Source organism: Ursus arctos, unplaced genomic scaffold, assembly GCF_023065955.2.
Source record: "Ursus arctos isolate Adak ecotype North America unplaced genomic scaffold, UrsArc2.0 scaffold_37, whole genome shotgun sequence".
NCBI lineage: Eukaryota > Metazoa > Chordata > Mammalia > Carnivora > Ursidae > Ursus > Ursus arctos.
In genome coordinates this window covers 2,272,601-2,292,527 of record NW_026623053.1, presented here as the reverse complement: position 1 = coordinate 2,292,527, position 19,927 = coordinate 2,272,601, and the positions used below count along the sequence as shown (strand labels likewise).

General features: G+C 51.2%; 1 long non-coding RNA gene across 1 annotated transcript in view; it reads right to left on the bottom strand.

The window, feature by feature from the left end:
* LOC125282194 (uncharacterized) overlaps positions 1-19,416 on the bottom strand; it is a 62,994-nt gene extending 43,578 nt beyond the window's left edge. Inside the window, exons 1-2 of the long non-coding RNA XR_008957216.1 lie at positions 19,320-19,416; positions 11,751-11,923 (exon numbers count right to left, since the gene is read on the bottom strand). This is a non-coding gene — a long non-coding RNA (uncharacterized LOC125282194). The remainder of the gene's footprint in view (positions 1-11,750; positions 11,924-19,319) is intronic.
* Positions 19,417-19,927: the final 511 nt, after the last annotated feature.

Below are 19,927 nucleotides of genomic sequence, written 5' to 3'. Positions count from 1 at the left end.
CTTTGGGGAATAATCCTCTTCTGAGAAGATCCATCTGATGACTGAGATACAGAGAATACAAGTGATTCTCTCAATTGCTTAATAATGAAACTAAGACAAAACAAAAAACCTATCTTCTCTAAGGAAAATGACCCAATGCTTTTTGTGAGAGAATATAGAACTAAGGAATGATTTAGCTATAGAAAACACAAGTATGATGATTATTTCAGTTCCTCTCAGAAGAAAGGAATGTCTTATGATACCACATACAGAAAACCCAAAAGACTACCAAAAATCTATTGGACTAATAAAGGAATTCAGTAAGATCACAGGATATAAAAATCAATATACAAAAATCCATTACATTTCTATACACAATAAAGCAGCAGAAAGAGAGATTGAGAAAATAATCCCATTTACAACTGCACCAAAAATAATAAAATATCTAGGACTAGGGACCCCTGGGTGACTCAGTCAGTTAAGCGTCTGTCTTTGGCTCAGGTCATGATCCCAGGGTCCTGAGATGGAGGCCCATATCGGGCTTCTTGCTCAGTGAGGAGCCTGCTTCTCCCTCTACCTCTGCTCCTCCCCCTTGTTTGTGCGCTCTCTCTGGCAAATAAATAAGTAAATCTTTAAAAAATATATCTAGGAATAAACTTATCCAAAGTGATGAAAGTCTATACTCTGAAAACTAGAAAACATTGATAAAAGATATCAAAGACAACACAAACGGAAAGATATTCCATGCTCATGAATTGGAAGGACAAATATTGTTTAAATGTCCATACTACCCAAAGAAATCTACACATTAAGTGCAAACCCTATCAAAATACCAACAGCATTTTTTACAGAAGTAGAACAAACCAACCTAAAATTTGTATGGAACCACAAAAGACCCTGAATAGCCAAAGCAATCATGAAAAAACAAAGAGGAAGTATCACAATCCCAGATTTCAAGTTATACTACGAAATTGTAGTAGTCAAAACAGTATGAGCATAAAAATAAACACATAGATCAATGGAACAGAATACAGAGCCCAGAAATAAACCTGTAATTATATGGTCAATTAATCTTTGACAAAGGAGGCAAGAATATGCAAAGGGTAAAAGAGAGTCTCTTCAACAAATAATGTTGGGAAATCTCTATGCAAAAGAATGAAACTGGACCACTTTTTTACTTGGTACACAAAAATAAACTCAAAATGGGTTAAAGACCTAAATGTGAAACCTGAAACATAAAAATTCTAGAAGAAAGCACAAGCAGTGATTTCTCTAACACTGGCCATACAAACATTTTCTAGATATTTCTCCTAACGCAAGGGAAATAAAAGCAAAAATAAACTATTGGAACTACATCAAAATGAAAAGCAAAGGAAATGACCAACAAAACTAAAAGACAACCTAATGACTGGGAGAAGATATTTACAAATGACATAATCAACAAAGGGCTAGTATCCAAGATATATAAAGAACTGATACAACTCAACACCAAAAAAACAAATAATCCAATTAAAAATGGGCAGAAGACATGGGAGGTTACTCAAAAAATTAAAAATAGAACTACCATATGATGTAGTAATACAAAAACACCAATTCGGCTAGATATATGTACTCCTATGTTTATTGCAGCATTATTTACAATAGCCAAATATCGTCAAGTGTCCAACACTAGATGAATAGATAAAGAAGTGGGATATATATATACAATGGAATATTACTCAGCCATAGAAAAGAATGAAATCTTGCCATTTGCAACATGAATGGATCTAGAGAGTATAATGCTCAGTGCAATAAGTCAGAGAAAGACAAATACCATATGATTTCACTCATATGTGGAATTTAAGAAACAAGACAAAGGAAAAAAGTAACTAACCAAAAACAGACTCTTAACTACAGGGAACAAACTGATGGTTATCAGAAGGGAGTTGGGTGGGGGGATGGGTGAAATAGGTGACAATGATTAAGAGTACATTTATGACAATGAGCACTGAGTAATGTATGGAATTGCTGAATCACTATATTGTACACCTGAAACTAATATAACACTGTATGTTAACTATATTGAACTAAAATAGAATAAAATAAAAAGTCACTTTCATATTAAAAGGGGATTTCTTAACATGGGTTTTAACTTTTTTTTTTACTTTATTTTTATTTTTTTAAAAGATTTTATTTATTTGAGAGAGAGTGAGAGAGAGAGAAAGAGAGAACATGAGCAGCAGGAGTGGGAGAGGGTGAAGCAGACTCCCTGATGAGCAGAGAGACTGATGCAGGGCTCGATCCTGGGACTCCAGGATCATGACCTGAGCTTAAAGCAGATGCTTAACCAACTGAGCCACCCAGGTGCCCCTTAACTATTTCTTTTGAAAAAACTCTACAAAAAAACATATTACCTTTTCGCCTAATATAAAAAAGTGAAAAACTACCATGTAAATAAAATTAGGTGCGTATGCTTCTATTTTCTTTTGAAAATATATCCCAGGCTAGAAAATGTTGCTTTAATAATGTTATGACTATCTATCATCTATCTATCTATCATTTTTTGTGTATATATGCACACACATTATATATCTAGGATTATCCCTTTTTTAAAAATTTTCTTATGCTACCCTTTAGTTACTTATTTTGAACATTAAGATACTAAATTTTGAAGAACTTCTTTTAATGAAAGGTTTCAAGTTTATTAATTTAGTTTTTCTAATAAAAATGAAGAAAACAAGGCATTTTACAGAACTATAATCACTGTTATATAGCCAATGGAAGGGAAAGGGGATAAAAAAATTATCTTATGGAATTAACAATGGTTAATTAGTATTTCATGTTAAAGTAAAGGCATTGTTTAAAATAATATTAAATGGCTCAAGCAGCATAAAAATGCTACCAAGTTTGAGTAACAAAATCTAACAGATTGATTAGAGTTGGTTTGGGTCTTCAGAGTTCAACTCTAGAGGCCTTGTCTCTGCCACCTTACTTTTACAATGACATTTTCAGCGCACAGTGATTACTCATTGGGTTTTCCTTTCCCTCTGAATGGTTTATGGCAACAGGAGTCATCGGCCATGAAATTGCAGGAGGTCTCCGAATAAATACTATCATTGACTGAAGGGAAACAGCTGCACACATTTGTACAGATTTCTTTAACACCTAATGTAAAACAAGGCATCACACTGGACCTGGTGAGGTGGTTCTCCTCCCCCTCTTCCTCCTCCTCCTTCTTCCCCTCCTCCTTCTTCTTCTAATGGAAATATCCTGATTTAGGTGGGCAAAGGCTGGATATGTTTTCTTAAGTGAAAAGCAATGGAGACATCGTGGAACGCTGCAAAGATTAAAACCCATTCATATACACACCCATTTCCTATTCCTTAAAGTAAAAAAAAAAAAAAGCTATAAATTAACTTACTGAAGAAAACCACAGGCAAGTATATGTATATGCAGATACATATATGCACATATATCTGCATATTTAATTTACCTATTTGAAATCTTTTCCCCCATTTAAATTCAAACAAGTCCCTTAATGAGTCTTCATCTGTCCCTTCATTTGTTCATTTGTCATGAGTCCCCAGAAACGAAAGACTCCATTTTATGAATGAAGGTAAAATGTTCCCTGAATAGTGAATCTTTCTTAATAAAAGGAGAATTCAGGTTAAAGAAAGGGGGATAATCAGTTCTTGAGGGCCTTGGGTTATTTTTTCTAAAGTTTTAATTCATTTATATCTTCACTAAAAAGAAAAATGTAAATTATTCTCTGGGTTTCCATTTAGCACACAAGTGAGTTCTAAGATATTATTTGAGGGAATTAACAGCTGAAATTATCCTAAGAGAAAATCAATAGTATTCAGTAATGTGTAATTGCATTTTATTTTAGTGAATGTTAGAATAACGACATATACGTGTTAAACCACAAGCATCTTATGGGCTTTAAAATATGTGGTTAGGGGATTTTCCAGCTGCCACATATCCTGCCAGATGCTTCGGGTTTTTGGTCTATTCCACAGATTCGGAATGAAGAAACTTGCTCTGCAGAAGTGCCAGGGCCTGCATTCAGATGCTTTCCTTGAAGATTCCTTGAATCTAGTTTCATGGTGTGATGAATAAAGCAGCACTGTCAATGAGATTAAGTCAAGCTGCCCCTAAAAATAACACTGATTGAGCAGTTATTTCATGATTCATCCTTTAGTTTTGTCTTCTAAAAAAATTTGTTATTAACAAGCTAAGTGCTCGTTAATAATAAATAAATGAATAATAATGAATGAATAAATGAAGGAATGTATAGCTCAAATATAATCTTCTCTAAAAAACTTGGTGACTCTTTCCTAAGAGATTTCCAGAATCATGCACTTCTTGATTTAGTCACACTTTCAGTATGGCTTTTCTAACTTTGCTTTAGTATTATGATCATGTGTTTTATTTCTCTGTGACTTTCTGGTGTGCAAAGAGCACATTTTCTGTTTGCCTTTTCATTCTCAACACAAAGTGTGGCATTTTGCATATTAAAGGTGATTAGGGAATGTTTGACAGAAGAATTAAGGAATGAAGCAATAGGCTTCCTAAGCATAGTCTCACTCCATTGACAGTATCAATTAGATCATTACAAACTCAAGCCTTTTATTTCATCCCTTCAGGAATGTTGGTAGAGTGCTTAATATAAAGTAAATGCATCCATAGCTACCGATCAGCTTTCCATTGAAGATAACATCCGTGAACGTAAATAAGGGAGAGGAGGGGAGAAATCCCCAATGGCACACAAAGCCCGAGGCTAAAGCTCTGGGGGCAGGAGATACGAAGTTACTATGGGCTCCATAAAAAACTAGTTAGGGTGCTGTTGGCTGCTTAACCTTTCTGGTTATTGGTTCCTTCATTTGTATGATGAAGGGATCACCTTAATGATAAAAATTCCCTGTAGGTCTAACGTTTTATTTTTGTGATCAATAGCTGTACTGTTCAGGGACAAGCTCTGTAGGCTCCTCATCACATTGCTTGAAGTACAGGCATCAAATCATTCTAATGGGTATCAACAGGGGGAAACCAGACTTCTAAAATGATTCTATGTGCAAAAAGCAGCACAAACAGAGGCAATGAGAGGTCAAGTCCTGGTGGTGGTGTGTGGTGGGGAGAGAAAGCTTCAAGAGAAGTGTTACCAAAAAATATGGACACTAAACCTAGGCTTTTCAGGGTGAATTTTGCAGGGACACAGCAGGGGACATAATGGGAATAGTCGTTCCAAATGTCAAAAACAACATGTGCAAAGAATAAAGGTTTGAAGCGGTGGGAACATAAAGGAAATTAAAAGTAGTTTGGTTTTGTTGGAGAATTAATCTGTGTGATGGAGACTGGAGTCATAGGCAATAGTCAGACCTAAAGGATCTTGGATTCCATGTCTAATGGTGTAGACATTCTTATTTGTGCGGTGATGGACCATTTGGAGGCGTTTTAACAACAGAGCGACATGACGGATCATTGTTTGCAAAGCTCATGAGGGCTGCTGTGTAAAGACTGACTCAAGGAAATAAAAGGAAAAGCAGTGGGTCTCTAAGAGGGAAGTGAGGTGAAACTGCAGGGGAGATGGTGAAGGGGTAAACTGGAACAGGAGCAGTGACCTGGAAAGGGGCGCAGGACGAGAGAGATTTGTGAGGAAGAATCAGCAAATAAGATTTGTTAATAAACTAGATTTGGAATCAGGGAAGAATTACAGGGCAGAGTAGGAGATTCTTTTAGGTCGGGCAACTGAGGGGAGATGATGTCATTAAATGAGATGGGCAACGTAGAAGCAGGAACATGCTGGTGGAAGAAAGATGGCGAATTTGGTTTTAAATATGTTAAATCTGAAGTGCCTTTGGAACATTCAGGAAGGAACAGCCTTTTGCAATTAGTCCAACAGTCCTGCCTTGAAAGTCTAACATCATGCTGTCACCCCTTCCTCATTTCCTACCTTTCTCTGCTTTCCTGCTCTAGCCAACACTACCATCTTTAGATTCCTTGAACATGCAACAGTTTTCTGCCCAGAGCTCTTGCATTTATTATTTACTCTACTTAAAATAATTTCTGAGGGGCACCTGGGTGGCTCAGTCGGTTAAGTATCTGCCTTCAGCTCAGGTCATGAATTTGAGGTCCTGGGATCAAGCCCCACGTCAGGCTTCCTGCTCAGCGGGGAGCATGCTTCTTCTTTTCCCTGTTTCTCCACCCTGCTGCTCGTGCTTGCTCTCTCTCTCTCAAATAAATAACAAATTATTAAAAAAATAGTAATTTCTAAGGTGCCTGGGTGGCTCAGTCTGTTGAGTGTCTGACTCTAGATTTCAGCTCCGGTCATGATCTCAGGATCCTGGGATCCAGTCCCACATAGGGCTCCCAGCTGAGCAGAGAGTCAGCTTGAGATTCTTTCTCTCCCTCTGCCTTGGCCCCTCCTCCCCACTCACATGTGTGCTCACCCTCTCTCTCTAAAATTATTTCTCCTAAAATATTTATAGAAATGGTTTATGTTTATTATTATGTCTCAGAATATTTTCTTCTTAGAATCACCTTCTAGTTCTATCTCAGGTTGCTCATTACCCCAGTCATCTTTATCAATTCCTATTTTATTTCCTGCATTGCTTATATGACTATCTAAAATAGTCTTGGTTATTTATGTATTTACTTGCTAATTGGTTGTTCCCCTCTCCCCCCCTGACAAAAAAGCTCTGTGGGAACATGGATTGTTATTCGCTGTTTGTACACCCACATCTAGAACAGAGCCTCATATGTACTAAATGCCCTGCCGAAATTTATTCAATGAATGACTGAACCTATGGCCGTGGAATTATGGAGAAAGGATGGGCTGATACTCAGTGGGGGGCACAAGAAGATTTACTGGGGAGTTTCAATTGTCCAAGCCCCTTCTACAGCTCTGGGAGAGCTGCTAGCAATGGGTTCACACAATCAGATTTTGTGTGTGTGTGAAATTCACAAAATAAGATATTTTAACCATGGTAAAACTACTATCTTTTTTTAACTCTGACCTTTTCTACTCTACCCTCCTCATGTCAGGTGATGTTGAAAAAGGCATATTTGAAATCTGGCTTGAAAAGTTAAGTTGGGATACATTTAGTTTGGTTTTTAAAGGATGATATTATATAGTTCGCAAAATAAAAAAACATAAATGCAAAATTACATACAGACAGGGATATTTACTTAGAATGAGAAAAGAAATAATAAATTACAAATTTTAAAAAACTAATACCTTAAACATCACAAAGTCCAGAGAAATAACGTATTTTTATGCTATTTATTTCTGACGTACTTCTGTAACACTTCTTTTCTGATATTTTTGGCTGGGTACTCTTTGACCTCCTCTTCAAATTCCAGTGCTTTGGTGATATAATTTTCTTTCTTCCTTCCTTCCTTCCTTCCTTCCTTCCTTCCTTCCTTCCTTCCTTCCTTCCTTCCATCCTTCCTTCCCTCCTCCCTCCCTCCTTCCCTTCCCTTTTTCCTTCCTTTCCCTTTCCCTTGCCCCTTCCCCTTCCCTTTCCTTCCTTCTTTCCTTCCTCCTTCCCTCCTTCCCTCCCTCCCTCCCTTCTAGACTCCAGCCCAGCTAGAGCACAACACGAGCCTTGAACTCATGACCCTGAGATCAAGATCTGAGCTGAGATCAAAAATCAGACACTTAACCAACTAAGCCACCTTGGTGCCTCAGTATAATTTTCTATACACATAATAAAAAGAAAATTCTACTTTTCCACTAGCATGGTTGATTTTTTAAAACATTGGTTGTTTAAAAAAATATTTTTAGCATTATAACTTGTTAATGCAATATCATATAACTTTAAGGATTGTTTTCAAATTTGGGAAAAATCTCAAGTTTCCTTCACACAAGTTGTTACTTTCATACTCACTGACTTCACAGGTTTGTACCCTACAAACACAGGAATTCTGATAAATTCTATTTTGTGTAATTGCCACTAAAAAATAGTGTGCTTATCTTTGCATATACCCAAAAAGAAAGAACTTCTATTACTTGAGAACCAAATTCTCTAATTGCATGTTATTCATTGAACATTAGAAGAATTTTCAGTTATGTACATTTCAAAATTTATTTCTCCTCCATTCTTCATATGCTTCTGGTACTGAGTCACTCGGGGTACATTCACATTTCGATGAAATCTTTGGCCCTGCTGCTCTGTCACGCCATTAGATGAGTCAGTATTTGGGGTTGCCTAGGTGACCTACTAATAACTTGACTATATACCTACACAGCTATACGGACGTAGTTGATATATATACAAGATGGCCTAAGGGAAAGAGGAGATGGACAAGACAGGAATTCTCACATGAATTGTTTAGTAAAGAAGTCAGTAAAAGATTTAGGAAATAAATGGGCAGAGAGGAAGAATTATAACAGGTAAAGGCAAATATCATGGAAGAAAGGCAAGGAAAATTTTCATGTCTATAAATATGTTTAAACAATGTTTATACAGTACTAAACCACTAATCATTATGAACTGATATTTTAAAGAATTAAAAATTAAGATAATATAAAATACTGGATTTTAGAATGGAAAGTTTTCATATAAAATTGGAACGAATATACTTGTATTACTTTCCTAAGGCTGTTGTAACAGATTACTGCAAACTGAGTGGGTTAGCCAACAGAAATTGTCTCATATTTCTGGAGGCTAGAAGACAAGATAAAGATGTTGGCAAGTTTGGTTCCTTCTGAATGTCATGAGGGAAAGAATTGATCCAGGCCTTTCTTTTTGGCTTATAGACAGTTGTTTTCTCCCTAGGTCTTAATTTTTTCTTTTTCCTACGCATGTTTGTCTCTAGGTCTGAATTTTCCCTTTTTAAAAGGACATCATCGTACTGGATTAGGGACAGCCCTAACGATCTCATTTTAACTTGATTGCCTCTGTAAAGACCCCATCTGCAAATAAGGCTATATTCTGAGACATCAGGGGTTAGGACGAGAACATATCTTTTGGAGAGGACACAATTCAACCTGTAACACATTAAATTTAAAATTATATTTAGTGTTACTAAGTAATGAGTGAAACAATATGATGGTAAGCAAATGTCATGATTAAAAAATTGAGCTACCCTATGACCCAGCCATTGCACTACCGGGTCTTTACCCCAAAGATACAGACATAGTGAAGAGAAGGGCCATATGCACCCTAATGTTCATAGCAGCATTGTCCACAATAGCTAAATCGTGGAAGGAGCCGAGATGCCCTTCAACAGATGACTGGATTAAGAAGCTGTGGTCCATATATACAATAGAATATTACTCAGCTATCAGAAAGAACGAGTTCTCAACATTTGCTGCAACATGGACGGCACTGGAGGAGATAATGCTAAATGAAATAAGTCAAGCAGAGAAAGACAATTATCATATGATTTCTCTCATCTATGGAACATAAGAAATAGGATGATCGGTAAGGGAAGAAAGGGATAAAGAAAGGGGGGGTAATCAGAAGGGGGAATGAAACATGAGAGACTATGGACTATAAAAACAAACTTGAGGACCTGAGAGGGGAGGGGGGTGGGGGAATGGGATAGACCGGTGATGGGTAGTAAGGAGGGCACGTATTGCATGGTGCAGTGGGTGTTATACACAACTAATGAATCATCGAACTTTATATCGGAAACCGGGGATGTACTGTATGGTGACTAACATAATATAATAAAAAATCATTAAAAAAAAAAAAAGACTGGTATCCAAGATCTACAAAGAACTTCTCAAACTCAATACAAGAGAAACAAATAAACAAATCATAAAATGGGCACAAGATATGAACAGACACTTTTCTAATGAGGACATACAAATGGCTAACAGACACATGAAAAAATGTTCAAAATCCTTAGCCATCAGGGAAATTCAAATAGAAACCACACTAAGATACCACCTTACACCAGTTAGAATGGCAAAAATCAACAAGGCAGGAAACAGCAATTGCTGGAGAAGATGTGGAGAAAGGGGATCCCTCCTACATTGTTGGTGGGAATGCAAGTTGGTACAGCCACTCTGGAAAACAGTGTGGGGTCCCTTAAAAAATTAAAAATGGAGCTACCCTATGACCCAGCCATTGCACTACTGGATATTTACCCCAAAGATACAGACGTAGTGAAGAGAAGGGCCATATGCACTCGAATGTTCATAGCAGCATTATCCACAATAGCTAAATCGCGGAAGGAACAAAGATGCCCTTCAACAGACGACTTGATTAAGAAGCTGTGGTCCATATATACAATGGAATATTACTCAGCTATCAGAAAGAACGAGTTCTCAACATTTGCTGCAACATGGACGGCACTGGAGGAGATAATACTAAGTGAAATAAGTCAAGCAGAGAAAGACAATTATCATATGATTTCTCTTATCTATGGAACATTAAGAACTAGGAAGATGGGTAGGGGAAGAAAGGGATAAAGAAAGGGGGGTAATCAGAAGGGGGAGTGAAGCATGGGAGACTATGGACTCAGAGAAACAAACTGAGGGCTTCAGAGGGGGGGGGGTGGGGGAATGGGATAGACTGGTGATGGGTAGTAAGGAGGGCACATATTGCATGGTGCACTGGGTGTTATACTCAACTAATGAATCATCGAACCTCGCATCAGAAACCAGGGATGTACTGTATGGTGACTAACATAATGTAATAAAAAAACATTAAAAAAAATAAAAAAATAAAGTCCTGTAGAAGGAAGCACTCTGTCAAAACAATCAGCCTTTGAAAATTATAGGAACATTATAGCTAGAAAACTGACAGCTATGAAGTTTCTAAGTGAACTTCTAAACTCTAAACCACTTTCCCTTGGTTCCGTGAAAGAAAACATTTTATTTCAAAAATTTACTTGACGCTTATTCTGTTGTTGTTGTTGCTGTTGATGACCGCTCTTCAGTTCCACCTGAAAAAGTATATTTCTCATTTTGATAAACCTAGCACATTAGGCATCGGCACCCACTGCCACCACTGCCTTCAAAGCTTCCACTTCAAGCTTCAGTCTCCTTACCAGCCTGCAAGTCTCTATTTCTTCATTCAGCCTAAACTAATTGTGCCCACAACTCTGTCTCTCATTTTCTGCTTCCCTCCTGGAATTCAGCTACCTCATCCTCAGCTTCCTGGAAGCTAATCAGAAATAAAGTGGGAAAGAGAATTATAAAAAACGAGGGTCCTCTTGGAGATGATCACAGAGCAACTCAGGAATCGTTGCCTGGGTGCTCTTGCTACTACTGTAAAATCTACTTCACAAACAACAACAACAATACCAAATGTGCACGCACACAAAAGAAAGGAAGTCACGGGATCCAGAGAGCCCAGGATCTAAGACCAGGAAAGGCTATAGTATCCCACAGGACTGTGGGACTGAAAGCAGCTAACCCAGACTGGAGCAGTCAAGACTGAAGGAGCAGTACTCTCAAGATGAAATGATAAAGTTCCTGCTGTGCGTGAAGGTCCAGAGAAGAAATTTACACAGCTGGGGAGTATGGTGATAAAGGAGGAGGTAGAAAAATAAGCATTTTAAAAGAAAAAGAAGCATTTGAGCAAAAGAGCAATTAATGACATCAAGAAAAACAAAACTTTATGCAAGAAATTGTAGCAAACTCTGCAGCTACAGATACTATTTACAAGGTCATAATAATATAAATGTGAACACGGATCTAACAAAATCATATTACTGAACTGGGAGGCTCCCAGGTCCTATATATATATAGGCTTTCCATGAAAAAGTCATTCCAACCCCTCAGGAACACTGGTCCCATTAAAACCACGGGAAAGCACGTGTGTCTCCGCACATACCAGTTTGCTTCTCTTAAAGGCGGTTTCCGATGCTCGTGCAGGTGGAGCAGCGAGAAGGGACGCTATTCACGTGCTCGGTAACCTCAGCAAGCGGCCCTACTGGTTCCACTCGGAGTAGCTGAAGAGTCCGAAGGCAGTTCACCTCGAGGCTGGCTGGTGGAAGCGATCTTATGCTGGAAGAGAGCACATCCGGCATGTGGAGTGTGTATCACAGACCCTACTTCATGTTAACCAGTGGGACCCTGAGGGCGAGGCTGATATCTTGAATTTGGTCGGCCTTATTACCAGAAAGATGTAGCCAAGATGATCATGAATTTAGCCGACTATCACCACCAACTCCGGGCACAAAGCTCAGAGGAGGTCCCTGCCCAGGACGCATCCACCCAGCGGTCCCCTGAGGCTGCCCGCGAGGCTGCGACCCCCGCGGTCCCCTGAAGGCTGCCTGTGAGGCAGCCACCTGTAAGCCCCCCCCCTCACTGCCAGCAAGGCGGCCACTGGGAGCTACCCCCCACCCCCTGCCTGCCAGGAGGCTACCGGGAGCTACACCCTCCCACCCTGCACTGCCCGCCAGGAGGCTACCTGGAGCTCCCCCGCCCCGGCGGTGCCCCCGAGCCTGCGACCCAGAGCTCCCCTGGCGCTGCCCTCGAGGCTCCCCAACCCCCCTCCGCCCCCCGCCCTGCCAGCAAGGCTGCGACCCAGAGCTCGCCCCCGGCGCTTCCCGCGAGGCGGCGACCCGAAGCTCCCCCCAGCGAAGCCCGCCAGGCGGCGACCCGAAGCTCCCCCAGGCGAAGCCCGCAAAGAGGCGACCCGGAGTTCCCCCCGGTGCTGCCTGCGAGGCTCCCCTCAGCGCTGCCCGGGAGGCGGCGACCCGGGGCTACCCCCCCACCCCCCCCCCCCCCCCCCCGCGCTGCCCGCCAGGCGGACACCCGGAGCTCTCCCCACGCCCCCCCCCCCCCCCCCGCGCAGCCCGCCAGGAGGCTACCTGGAGCTCCCCCCGGCACTGCCCGAGAGGCGGCCACCCGGGGCTACCCCCCACCCACCCGCGCTGCCCCCCAGGAGGCTACCCGGAGCTACCCCCTCCCACCCTGTGCTGCCCGCCAGGAGGCTACCCGAAGCTTACCGCTGGCGCAGCCCACGAGGCAGCCACCCGGAGCTCTCACCACTCACCCCTCCCCCCCCTCGCAGCCCGCCAGGAGGCTACCCGGAGCTACCCCCAGCGCAGCCCAAGAGGCGGCCACCCGGAGCTACCCTCCCCCCCCCCGCAGCCTGCCAGGAGGCTACCGGGAGCTCCCCCAGGCACAACCCGCCAGGAGGCTACCCGGAGCTCCCCCTGCCCCGGCGCTGCCCGCAAGTCGGCAACCCTAAGCTCCCCCCAGCGAAGCCCGCAAGGCGGCGACCCGGAGTTCCCCCCGGTGCTGCCTGCGAGGCTCCCTTCAGCGCTGCCCGGGAGGCGGCAACCCGGAGCTACACCCCCCACCCGCGCTGCCCCCGAGGCGGCCTCCGGGAGCTACCCCCTCCCACCCCGTGCTGCAGGCTACCCCGAGCTTACCGCTGGCGCAGCCCACAAGGCGGCAACCCGGAGCTCCTCCCCGGGGCAGCCCACGAGGCGGCCACCCGGGGCTCTCCCCCCTCCCCCCCCCGCCCCCCGCGCAGCCCGCCAGGAGGCTACCCGGAGCTGCCCCCCGAGCAGCCCGCCAGGAGGCTACCCGGAGCTACCCCCAGCGCAGCCCAAGAGGCGGCCACCTGGAGCTACCCTCCCCCCCCCGCAGCCTGCCAGGAGGCTACCGGGAGCTCCCCCAGGCACAACCCGCCAGGAGGCTACCCGGAGCTCCCCCTGCCCCGGCGCTGCCCGCAAGTCGGCAACCCTAAGCTCCCCCCAGCGAAGCCCGCAAGGCGGCGACCCGGAGTTCCCCCCGGTGCTGCCTGCGAGGCTCCCTTCAGCGCTGCCCGGAAGGCGGCAACCCGGAGCTACCACCCCCCCACCCGCGCTGCCCGCGAGGCGGCCTCCCGGAGCTACCCCCTCCCACCCCGTGCTGCAGGCTACCCCGAGCTTACCGCTGGCGCAGCCCACAAGGCGGCAACCCGGAGCTACTCCCCGGGGCAGCCCACGAGGCGGCCACCCGGGGCTCTCCCCCCTCCCCCCCCCCCCGCCCCCCCGCGCAGCCCGCCAGGAGGCTACCCGGAGCTACCCCCAGCACAGCCCAAGAGGCGGCCACCCGGAGCTACCCCCCCCCACCCCCACCCCACCCCCCCCCCACCCCCCCCCCCGCTGCCTGCCAGGAGGCTACCGGGAGCTCCCCCAGGCGCAACCCGCCAGGAGGCTACCAGGAGCTCCCCCTGCCCCGGCGCTGCCCGCAAGTCGGCAACCCTAAGCTCCCCCCAGCGAAGCCCGCAAGGCGGCGACCCGGAGTTCCCCCCCGGTGCTGCCTGCGAGGCTCCCTTCAGCGCTGCCCGGGAGGCGGCAACCCGGAGCTACACCCCCCACCCGCGCTGCCCCCGAGGCGGCCTCCGGGAGCTACCCCCCTCCCACCCCGTGCTGCAGGCTACCCCGAGCTTACCGCTGGCGCAGCCCACAAGGCGGCAACCCGGAGCTCCTCCCCGGGGCAGCCCACGAGGCGGCCACCCGGGGCTCTCCCCCCTCCCCCCCCCCCCCGCCCCCCGCGCAGCCCGCCAGGAGGCTACCCGGAGCTACCCCCAGCACAGCCGAAGAGGCGGCCACCCGGAGCTACCCCCCCCCACCTCCCCACCCCCCCCCCCACGCTGCCTGCCAGGAGGCTACCGGGAGCTCCCCCAGGCGCAACCCGCCAGGAGGCTACCCGGAGCTCCCCCTGCCCCCGGGCTGCCCGCAAGTCGGCAACCCTAAGCTCCCCCCAGCGAAGCCCGCAAGGCGGCGACCCGGATTTCCCCCCGGTGCTGCCTGCGAGGCTCCCTTCAGCGCTGCCGTGGAGGCGGCAACCCGGAGCTACCCCCCCACCCACCCCGTGCTGCAGGCTACCCCGAGCTTACCGCTGGCGCAGCCCACAAGGCGGCAACCCGGAGCTCCTCCCCGGGGCAGCACACGAGGCGGCCACCCGGGGCTCTCCCCCTCCCCCCCCCCCCCGCCCCCGGCGCAGCCCGCCAGGAGGCTACCCGGAGCTACCCCCAGCGCAGCCCAAGAGGCGGCCACCCGGAGCTACCTACCCCCCCCCCCCCCCCCCCGCTGCCTGCCAGGAGGCTACCGGGAGCTCCCCCAGGCGCAACCCGCCAGGAGGCTACCAGGAGCTCCCCCTGCCCCGGCGCTGCCCGCAAGTCGGCAACCCTAAGCTCCCCCCAGCGAAGCCCGCAAGGCGGCGACCCGGAGTTCCCCCCGGTGCTGCCTGCGAGGCTCCCTTCAGCGCTGCCCGGGAGGCGGCAACCCGGAGCTACCCCCCCCCACTCGCGCTGCCCGCGAGGCGGCCTCCCGGAGCTACCCCCTCCCACCCCGTGCTGCAGGCTACCCCGAGCTTACTGCTGGCGCAGCCCACAAGGCGGCAACCCGGAGCTACTCCCCGGGGCAGCCCACGAGGCGGCCACCCGGGGCTCTCCCCCCTCCCCCCCCCCCGCCCCCCGCGCAGCCCGCCAGGAGGCTACCCGGAGCTACCCCCAGCACAGCCCAAGAGGCGGCCACCCGGAGCTACCCCCCCCACCCCCCCCACCCCCCCCCCTGCCTGCCAGGAGGCTACCGGGAGCTCCCCCAGGCGCAACCCGCCAGGAGGCTACCAGGAGCTCCCCCTGCCCCGGCGCTGCCCGCAAGTCGGCAACCCTAAGCTCCCCCCAGCGAAGCCCGCAAGGCGGCGACCCGGAGTTCCCCCCGGTGCTGCCTGCGAGGCTCCCTTCAGCGCTGCCCGGGAGGCGGCAACCCGGAGCTACACCCCCCCACCCGCGCTGCCCCCGAGGCGGCCTCCGGGAGCTACCCCCTCCCACCCCGTGCTGCAGGCTACCCCGAGCTTACCGCTGGCGCAGCCCACAAGGCGGCAACCCGGAGCTCCTCCCCGGGGCAGCCCACGAGGCGGCCACCCGGGGCTCTCCCCCCTCCCCCCCCGCCCCCCCCGCGCAGCCCGCCAGGAGGCTACCCGGAGCTGCCCCCCGCGCAGCCCGCCAGGAGGCTCCCCGGAGCCACCCCCAGCGCAGCCCAAGAGGCGGCCACCCGGAGCTACCCTCCCCCCCCGCAGCCTGCCAGGAGGCTACCGGGAGCTCCCCCAGGCACAACCCGCCAGGAGGCTACCCGGAGCTCCCCCTGCCCCGGCGCTGCCCGCAAGTCGGCAACCCTAAGCTCCCCCCAGCGAAGCCCGCAAGGCGGCGACCCGGAGTTCCCCCCGGTGCTGCCTGCGAGGCTCCCTTCAGCGCTGCCCGGAAGGCGGCAACCCGGAGCTACCACCCCCCCACCCGCGCTGCCCGCGAGGCGGCCTCCCGGAGCTACCCCCTCCCACCCCCGTGCTGCAGGCTACCCCGAGCTTACCGCTGGCGCAGCCCACAAGGCGGCAACCCGGAGCTACTCCCCGGGGCAGCCCACGAGGCGGCCACCCGGGGCTCTCCCCCCTCCCCCCCCCCCGCCCCCCCCCCGCGCAGCCCGCCAGGAGGCTACCCGGAGCTACCCCCAGCACAGCCCAAGAGGCGGCCACCCGGAGCTACCCCCCCCCACCCCCCCACCCCCCCCCACGCTGCCTGCCAGGAGGCTACCGGGAGCTCCCCCAGGCGCAACCCGCCAGGAGGCTACCAGGAGCTCCCCCTGCCCCCGGGCTGCCCGCAAGTCGGCAACCCTAAGCTCCCCCCAGCGAAGCCCGCAAGGCGGCGACCCGGAGTTCCCCCCGGTGCTGCCTGCGAGGCTCCCTTCAGCGCTGCCGTGGAGGCGGCAACCCGGAGCTACCCCCCCCACCCACCCCGTGCTGCAGGCTACCCCGAGCTTACCGCTGGCGCAGCCCACAAGGCGGCAACCCGGAGCTCCTCCCCGGGGCAGCCCACGAGGCGGCCACCCGGGGCTCTCCCCCTCCCCCCCCGCCCCCCGCGCAGCCCGCCAGGAGGCTACCCGGAGCTACCCCCAGCGCAGCCCAAGAGGCGGCCACCCGGAGCTACCCCCCCCCCCCCCCCCCCCCCCCCGCTGCCTGCCAGGAGGCTACCGGGAGCTCCCCCAGGCGCAACCCGCCAGGAGGCTACCAGGAGCTCCCCCTGCCCCGGCGCTGTCCGCAAGTCGGCAATCCTAAGCTCCCCCCAGCGAAGCCCGCAAGGCGGCGACCCGGAGTTCCCCCCGGTGCTGCCTGCGAGGCTCCCTTCAGCGCTGCCGTGGAGGCGGCAACCCGGAGCTACCCCCCCCACCCACCCCGTGCTGCAGGCTACCCCGAGCTTACCGCTGGCGCAGCCCACAAGGCGGCAACCCGGAGCTCCTCCCCGGGGCAGCCCACGAGGCGGCCACCCGGGGCTCTCCCCCTCCCCCCCCCCCGCCCCCGGCGCAGCCCGCCAGGAGGCTACCCGGAGCTACCCCCAGCGCAGCCCAAGAGGCGGCCACCCGGAGCTACCCCACCCCCACCCCCCCCACCCCCCCCACCCCCCCCCCCCCCCGCTGCCTGCCAGGAGGCTACCGGGAGCTCCCCCAGGCACAACCCGCCAGGAGGCTACCCGGAGCTCCCCCTGCCCCGGCGCTGCCCGCAAGTCGGCAACCCTAAGCTCCCCCCAGCGAAGCCCGCAAGGCGGCGACCCGGAGTTCCCCCCGGTGCTGCCTGCGAGGCTCCCTTCAGCGCTGCCCGGGAGGCGGCAACCCGGAGCTACCCCCCCCCCCACCCGCGCTGCCCGCGAGGCGGCCTCCCGGAGCTACCCCCTCCCACCCCGTGCTGCAGGCTACCCCGAGCTTACCGCTGGCGCAGCCCACAAGGCGGCAACCCGGAGCTCCTCCCCGGGGCAGCCCACGAGGCGGCCACCCGGGGCTCTCCCCCCTCCCCCCCCCCCCCCCCGCCCCCCGCGCAGCCCGCCAGGAGGCTACCCGGAGCTACCCCCAGCACAGCCCAAGAGGCGGCCACCCGGAGCTACCCCCCCCACCCCCACCCCACCCCCCCCCCCCACCCCCCCCCGCTGCCTGCCAGGAGGCTACCGGGAGCTCCCCCAGGCGCAACCCGCCAGGAGGCTACCAGGAGCTCCCCCTGCCCCGGCGCTGCCCGCAAGTCGGCAACCCTAAGCTCCCCCCAGCGAAGCCCGCAAGGCGGCGACCCGGAGTTCCCCCCGGTGCTGCCTGCGAGGCTCCCTTCAGCGCTGCCGGGGAGGCGGCAACCCGGAGCTACCCCCCCACCCACCCCGTGCTGCAGGCTACCCCGAGCTTACCGCTGGCGCAGCCCACAAGGCGGCAACCCGGAGCTCCTCCCCGGGGCAGCCCACGAGGCGGCCACCCGGGGCTCTCCCCCCTCCCCCCCCGCCCCCCCCCGCGCAGCCCGCCAGGAGGCTACCCGGAGCTACCCCCAGCACAGCCCAAGAGGCGGCCACCCGGAGCTACCCACCCCACCCCCCCTCCCCCCCCCTCCCCCCCCCCCCTCGCTGCCTGCCAGGAGGCTACCGGGAGCTCCCCCAGGCGCAACCCGCCAGGAGGCTACCCGGAGCTCCCCCTGCCCCGGCGCTGCCCGCATGTCGGCAATCCTAAGCTCCCCCCAGCGACGCCTGCAAGGCCGCGACCCGGAGTTCCCCCCGGTGCTGCCTGCGAGGCTCCCTTCAGCGCTGCCCGGGAGGCGGCTACCCGGAACTCCCCCCTGTGTAGCTCTCCAGGAGGCTACCCGGAGCTCCCCCGCGGCACAGCCTGCGAGGCGGCCACCTGGAGCTACCCTGCAGCAGCCCTGGAGGCAGCGACCCAGAGGTCCACCAACAGGACCCGGTTACCAGGTCATAAAAGCACTTCAGGCCCGGGAGCAGGAGCCAGGCAATGATAAAGTGGAAGACCTTGCTGCTACTCTATTCATTTAAGTCCCGCTTCTTCAGGCAGAAGCTGGGGAAAGAATGGTGTGGGTAGTTCTCAGTCCCTGTCCCCAGGTAAATGTTTGCAAACACTGATCTAAAGAGTTCTAACAAAGAATTGAATTTCCCTTAAAAATAAAATAGGTGATGGGGATTAAGGAGGACATGTGATGAGCACCAGGTGTTGAATAAGTGTTGAATCACTAAATTCTACACCTGAAACTAATATTACACTATACGTTAACTGAAATTTAAATAAAAACTTTAAAAAAGAGAAAGAAATGAGCTATCAAACAATGAAAAAACATGGAGGAACCTTAAATGCTATTACTAAGTGGAATAAACCAGTCTGGAAAGGCTACAAACCGTATGATTCCAACTATGACATTCTGGAAAGAGCAAAACTATGGAGACAATAAAAAGATTGATACAGGGTAAGAGGTAAAAAACGACCCACATAGAAGCATTTCCACCATGTTTCCCAAGATTCAAACTTTACCGCTTAGGTTTGATACATTCGGCAGGAGAATATCAGGGACAAGAAGGAAACCTTAAAAGTGTTCAAACAGCAAGATTAAAAATTCAAACAGTGAGTTGATGTGGCTGGCCATGCCTCCCTACCTTGGGCTGACCGAGTCTCTCCCTGGAGATTTACTTGGGGCTCAGGAGCCCGGCTCGGCGCTGCAGGACCGGAGGCCATTCCCCACGCCAAAGTGGACTCCAGAGCCAGGCGCCAGGCGGGGGGGCAGGGAAGTCTGTGCCTGAGCATGCGCCTTATTGGCTCCTGCCCGGAAGCCGTTGGGGAGAGTGCACCTGCAGCCAGTTAGCTTGCAACCGTTGTGCATGTGCTCTTGGTGCTAGGGAGGCCTGCAGGCGCTGTGCTGCTTCCTTGTTTGTTACTAAGGCACTGTGATTGGCAGCCCTGGAGAGTCTACTTTTTCCAACTGTATTAAGGAGACCCAGGGAAAAAAAATAACGCTTGCCAGGGGTGGAGGTGGAGGAAAGATTAACAGAGGACACAGGATTTTTAGGGCAGTGAGAATACCCTGTATGCTATTATAAGGATGGCTGGATCATTATATATTTGTCCAAAACCATGGAATGTACTCCAAGAGTGAACTTTAAGGTAAACTGTGGACTTTGGGTGCTTATGATGATGTCAATGTCCACTCATCCTTGGTAACAATGTACCATTCTGGTGAGTGGTCAGTAATGGGGGAGGCAATGGA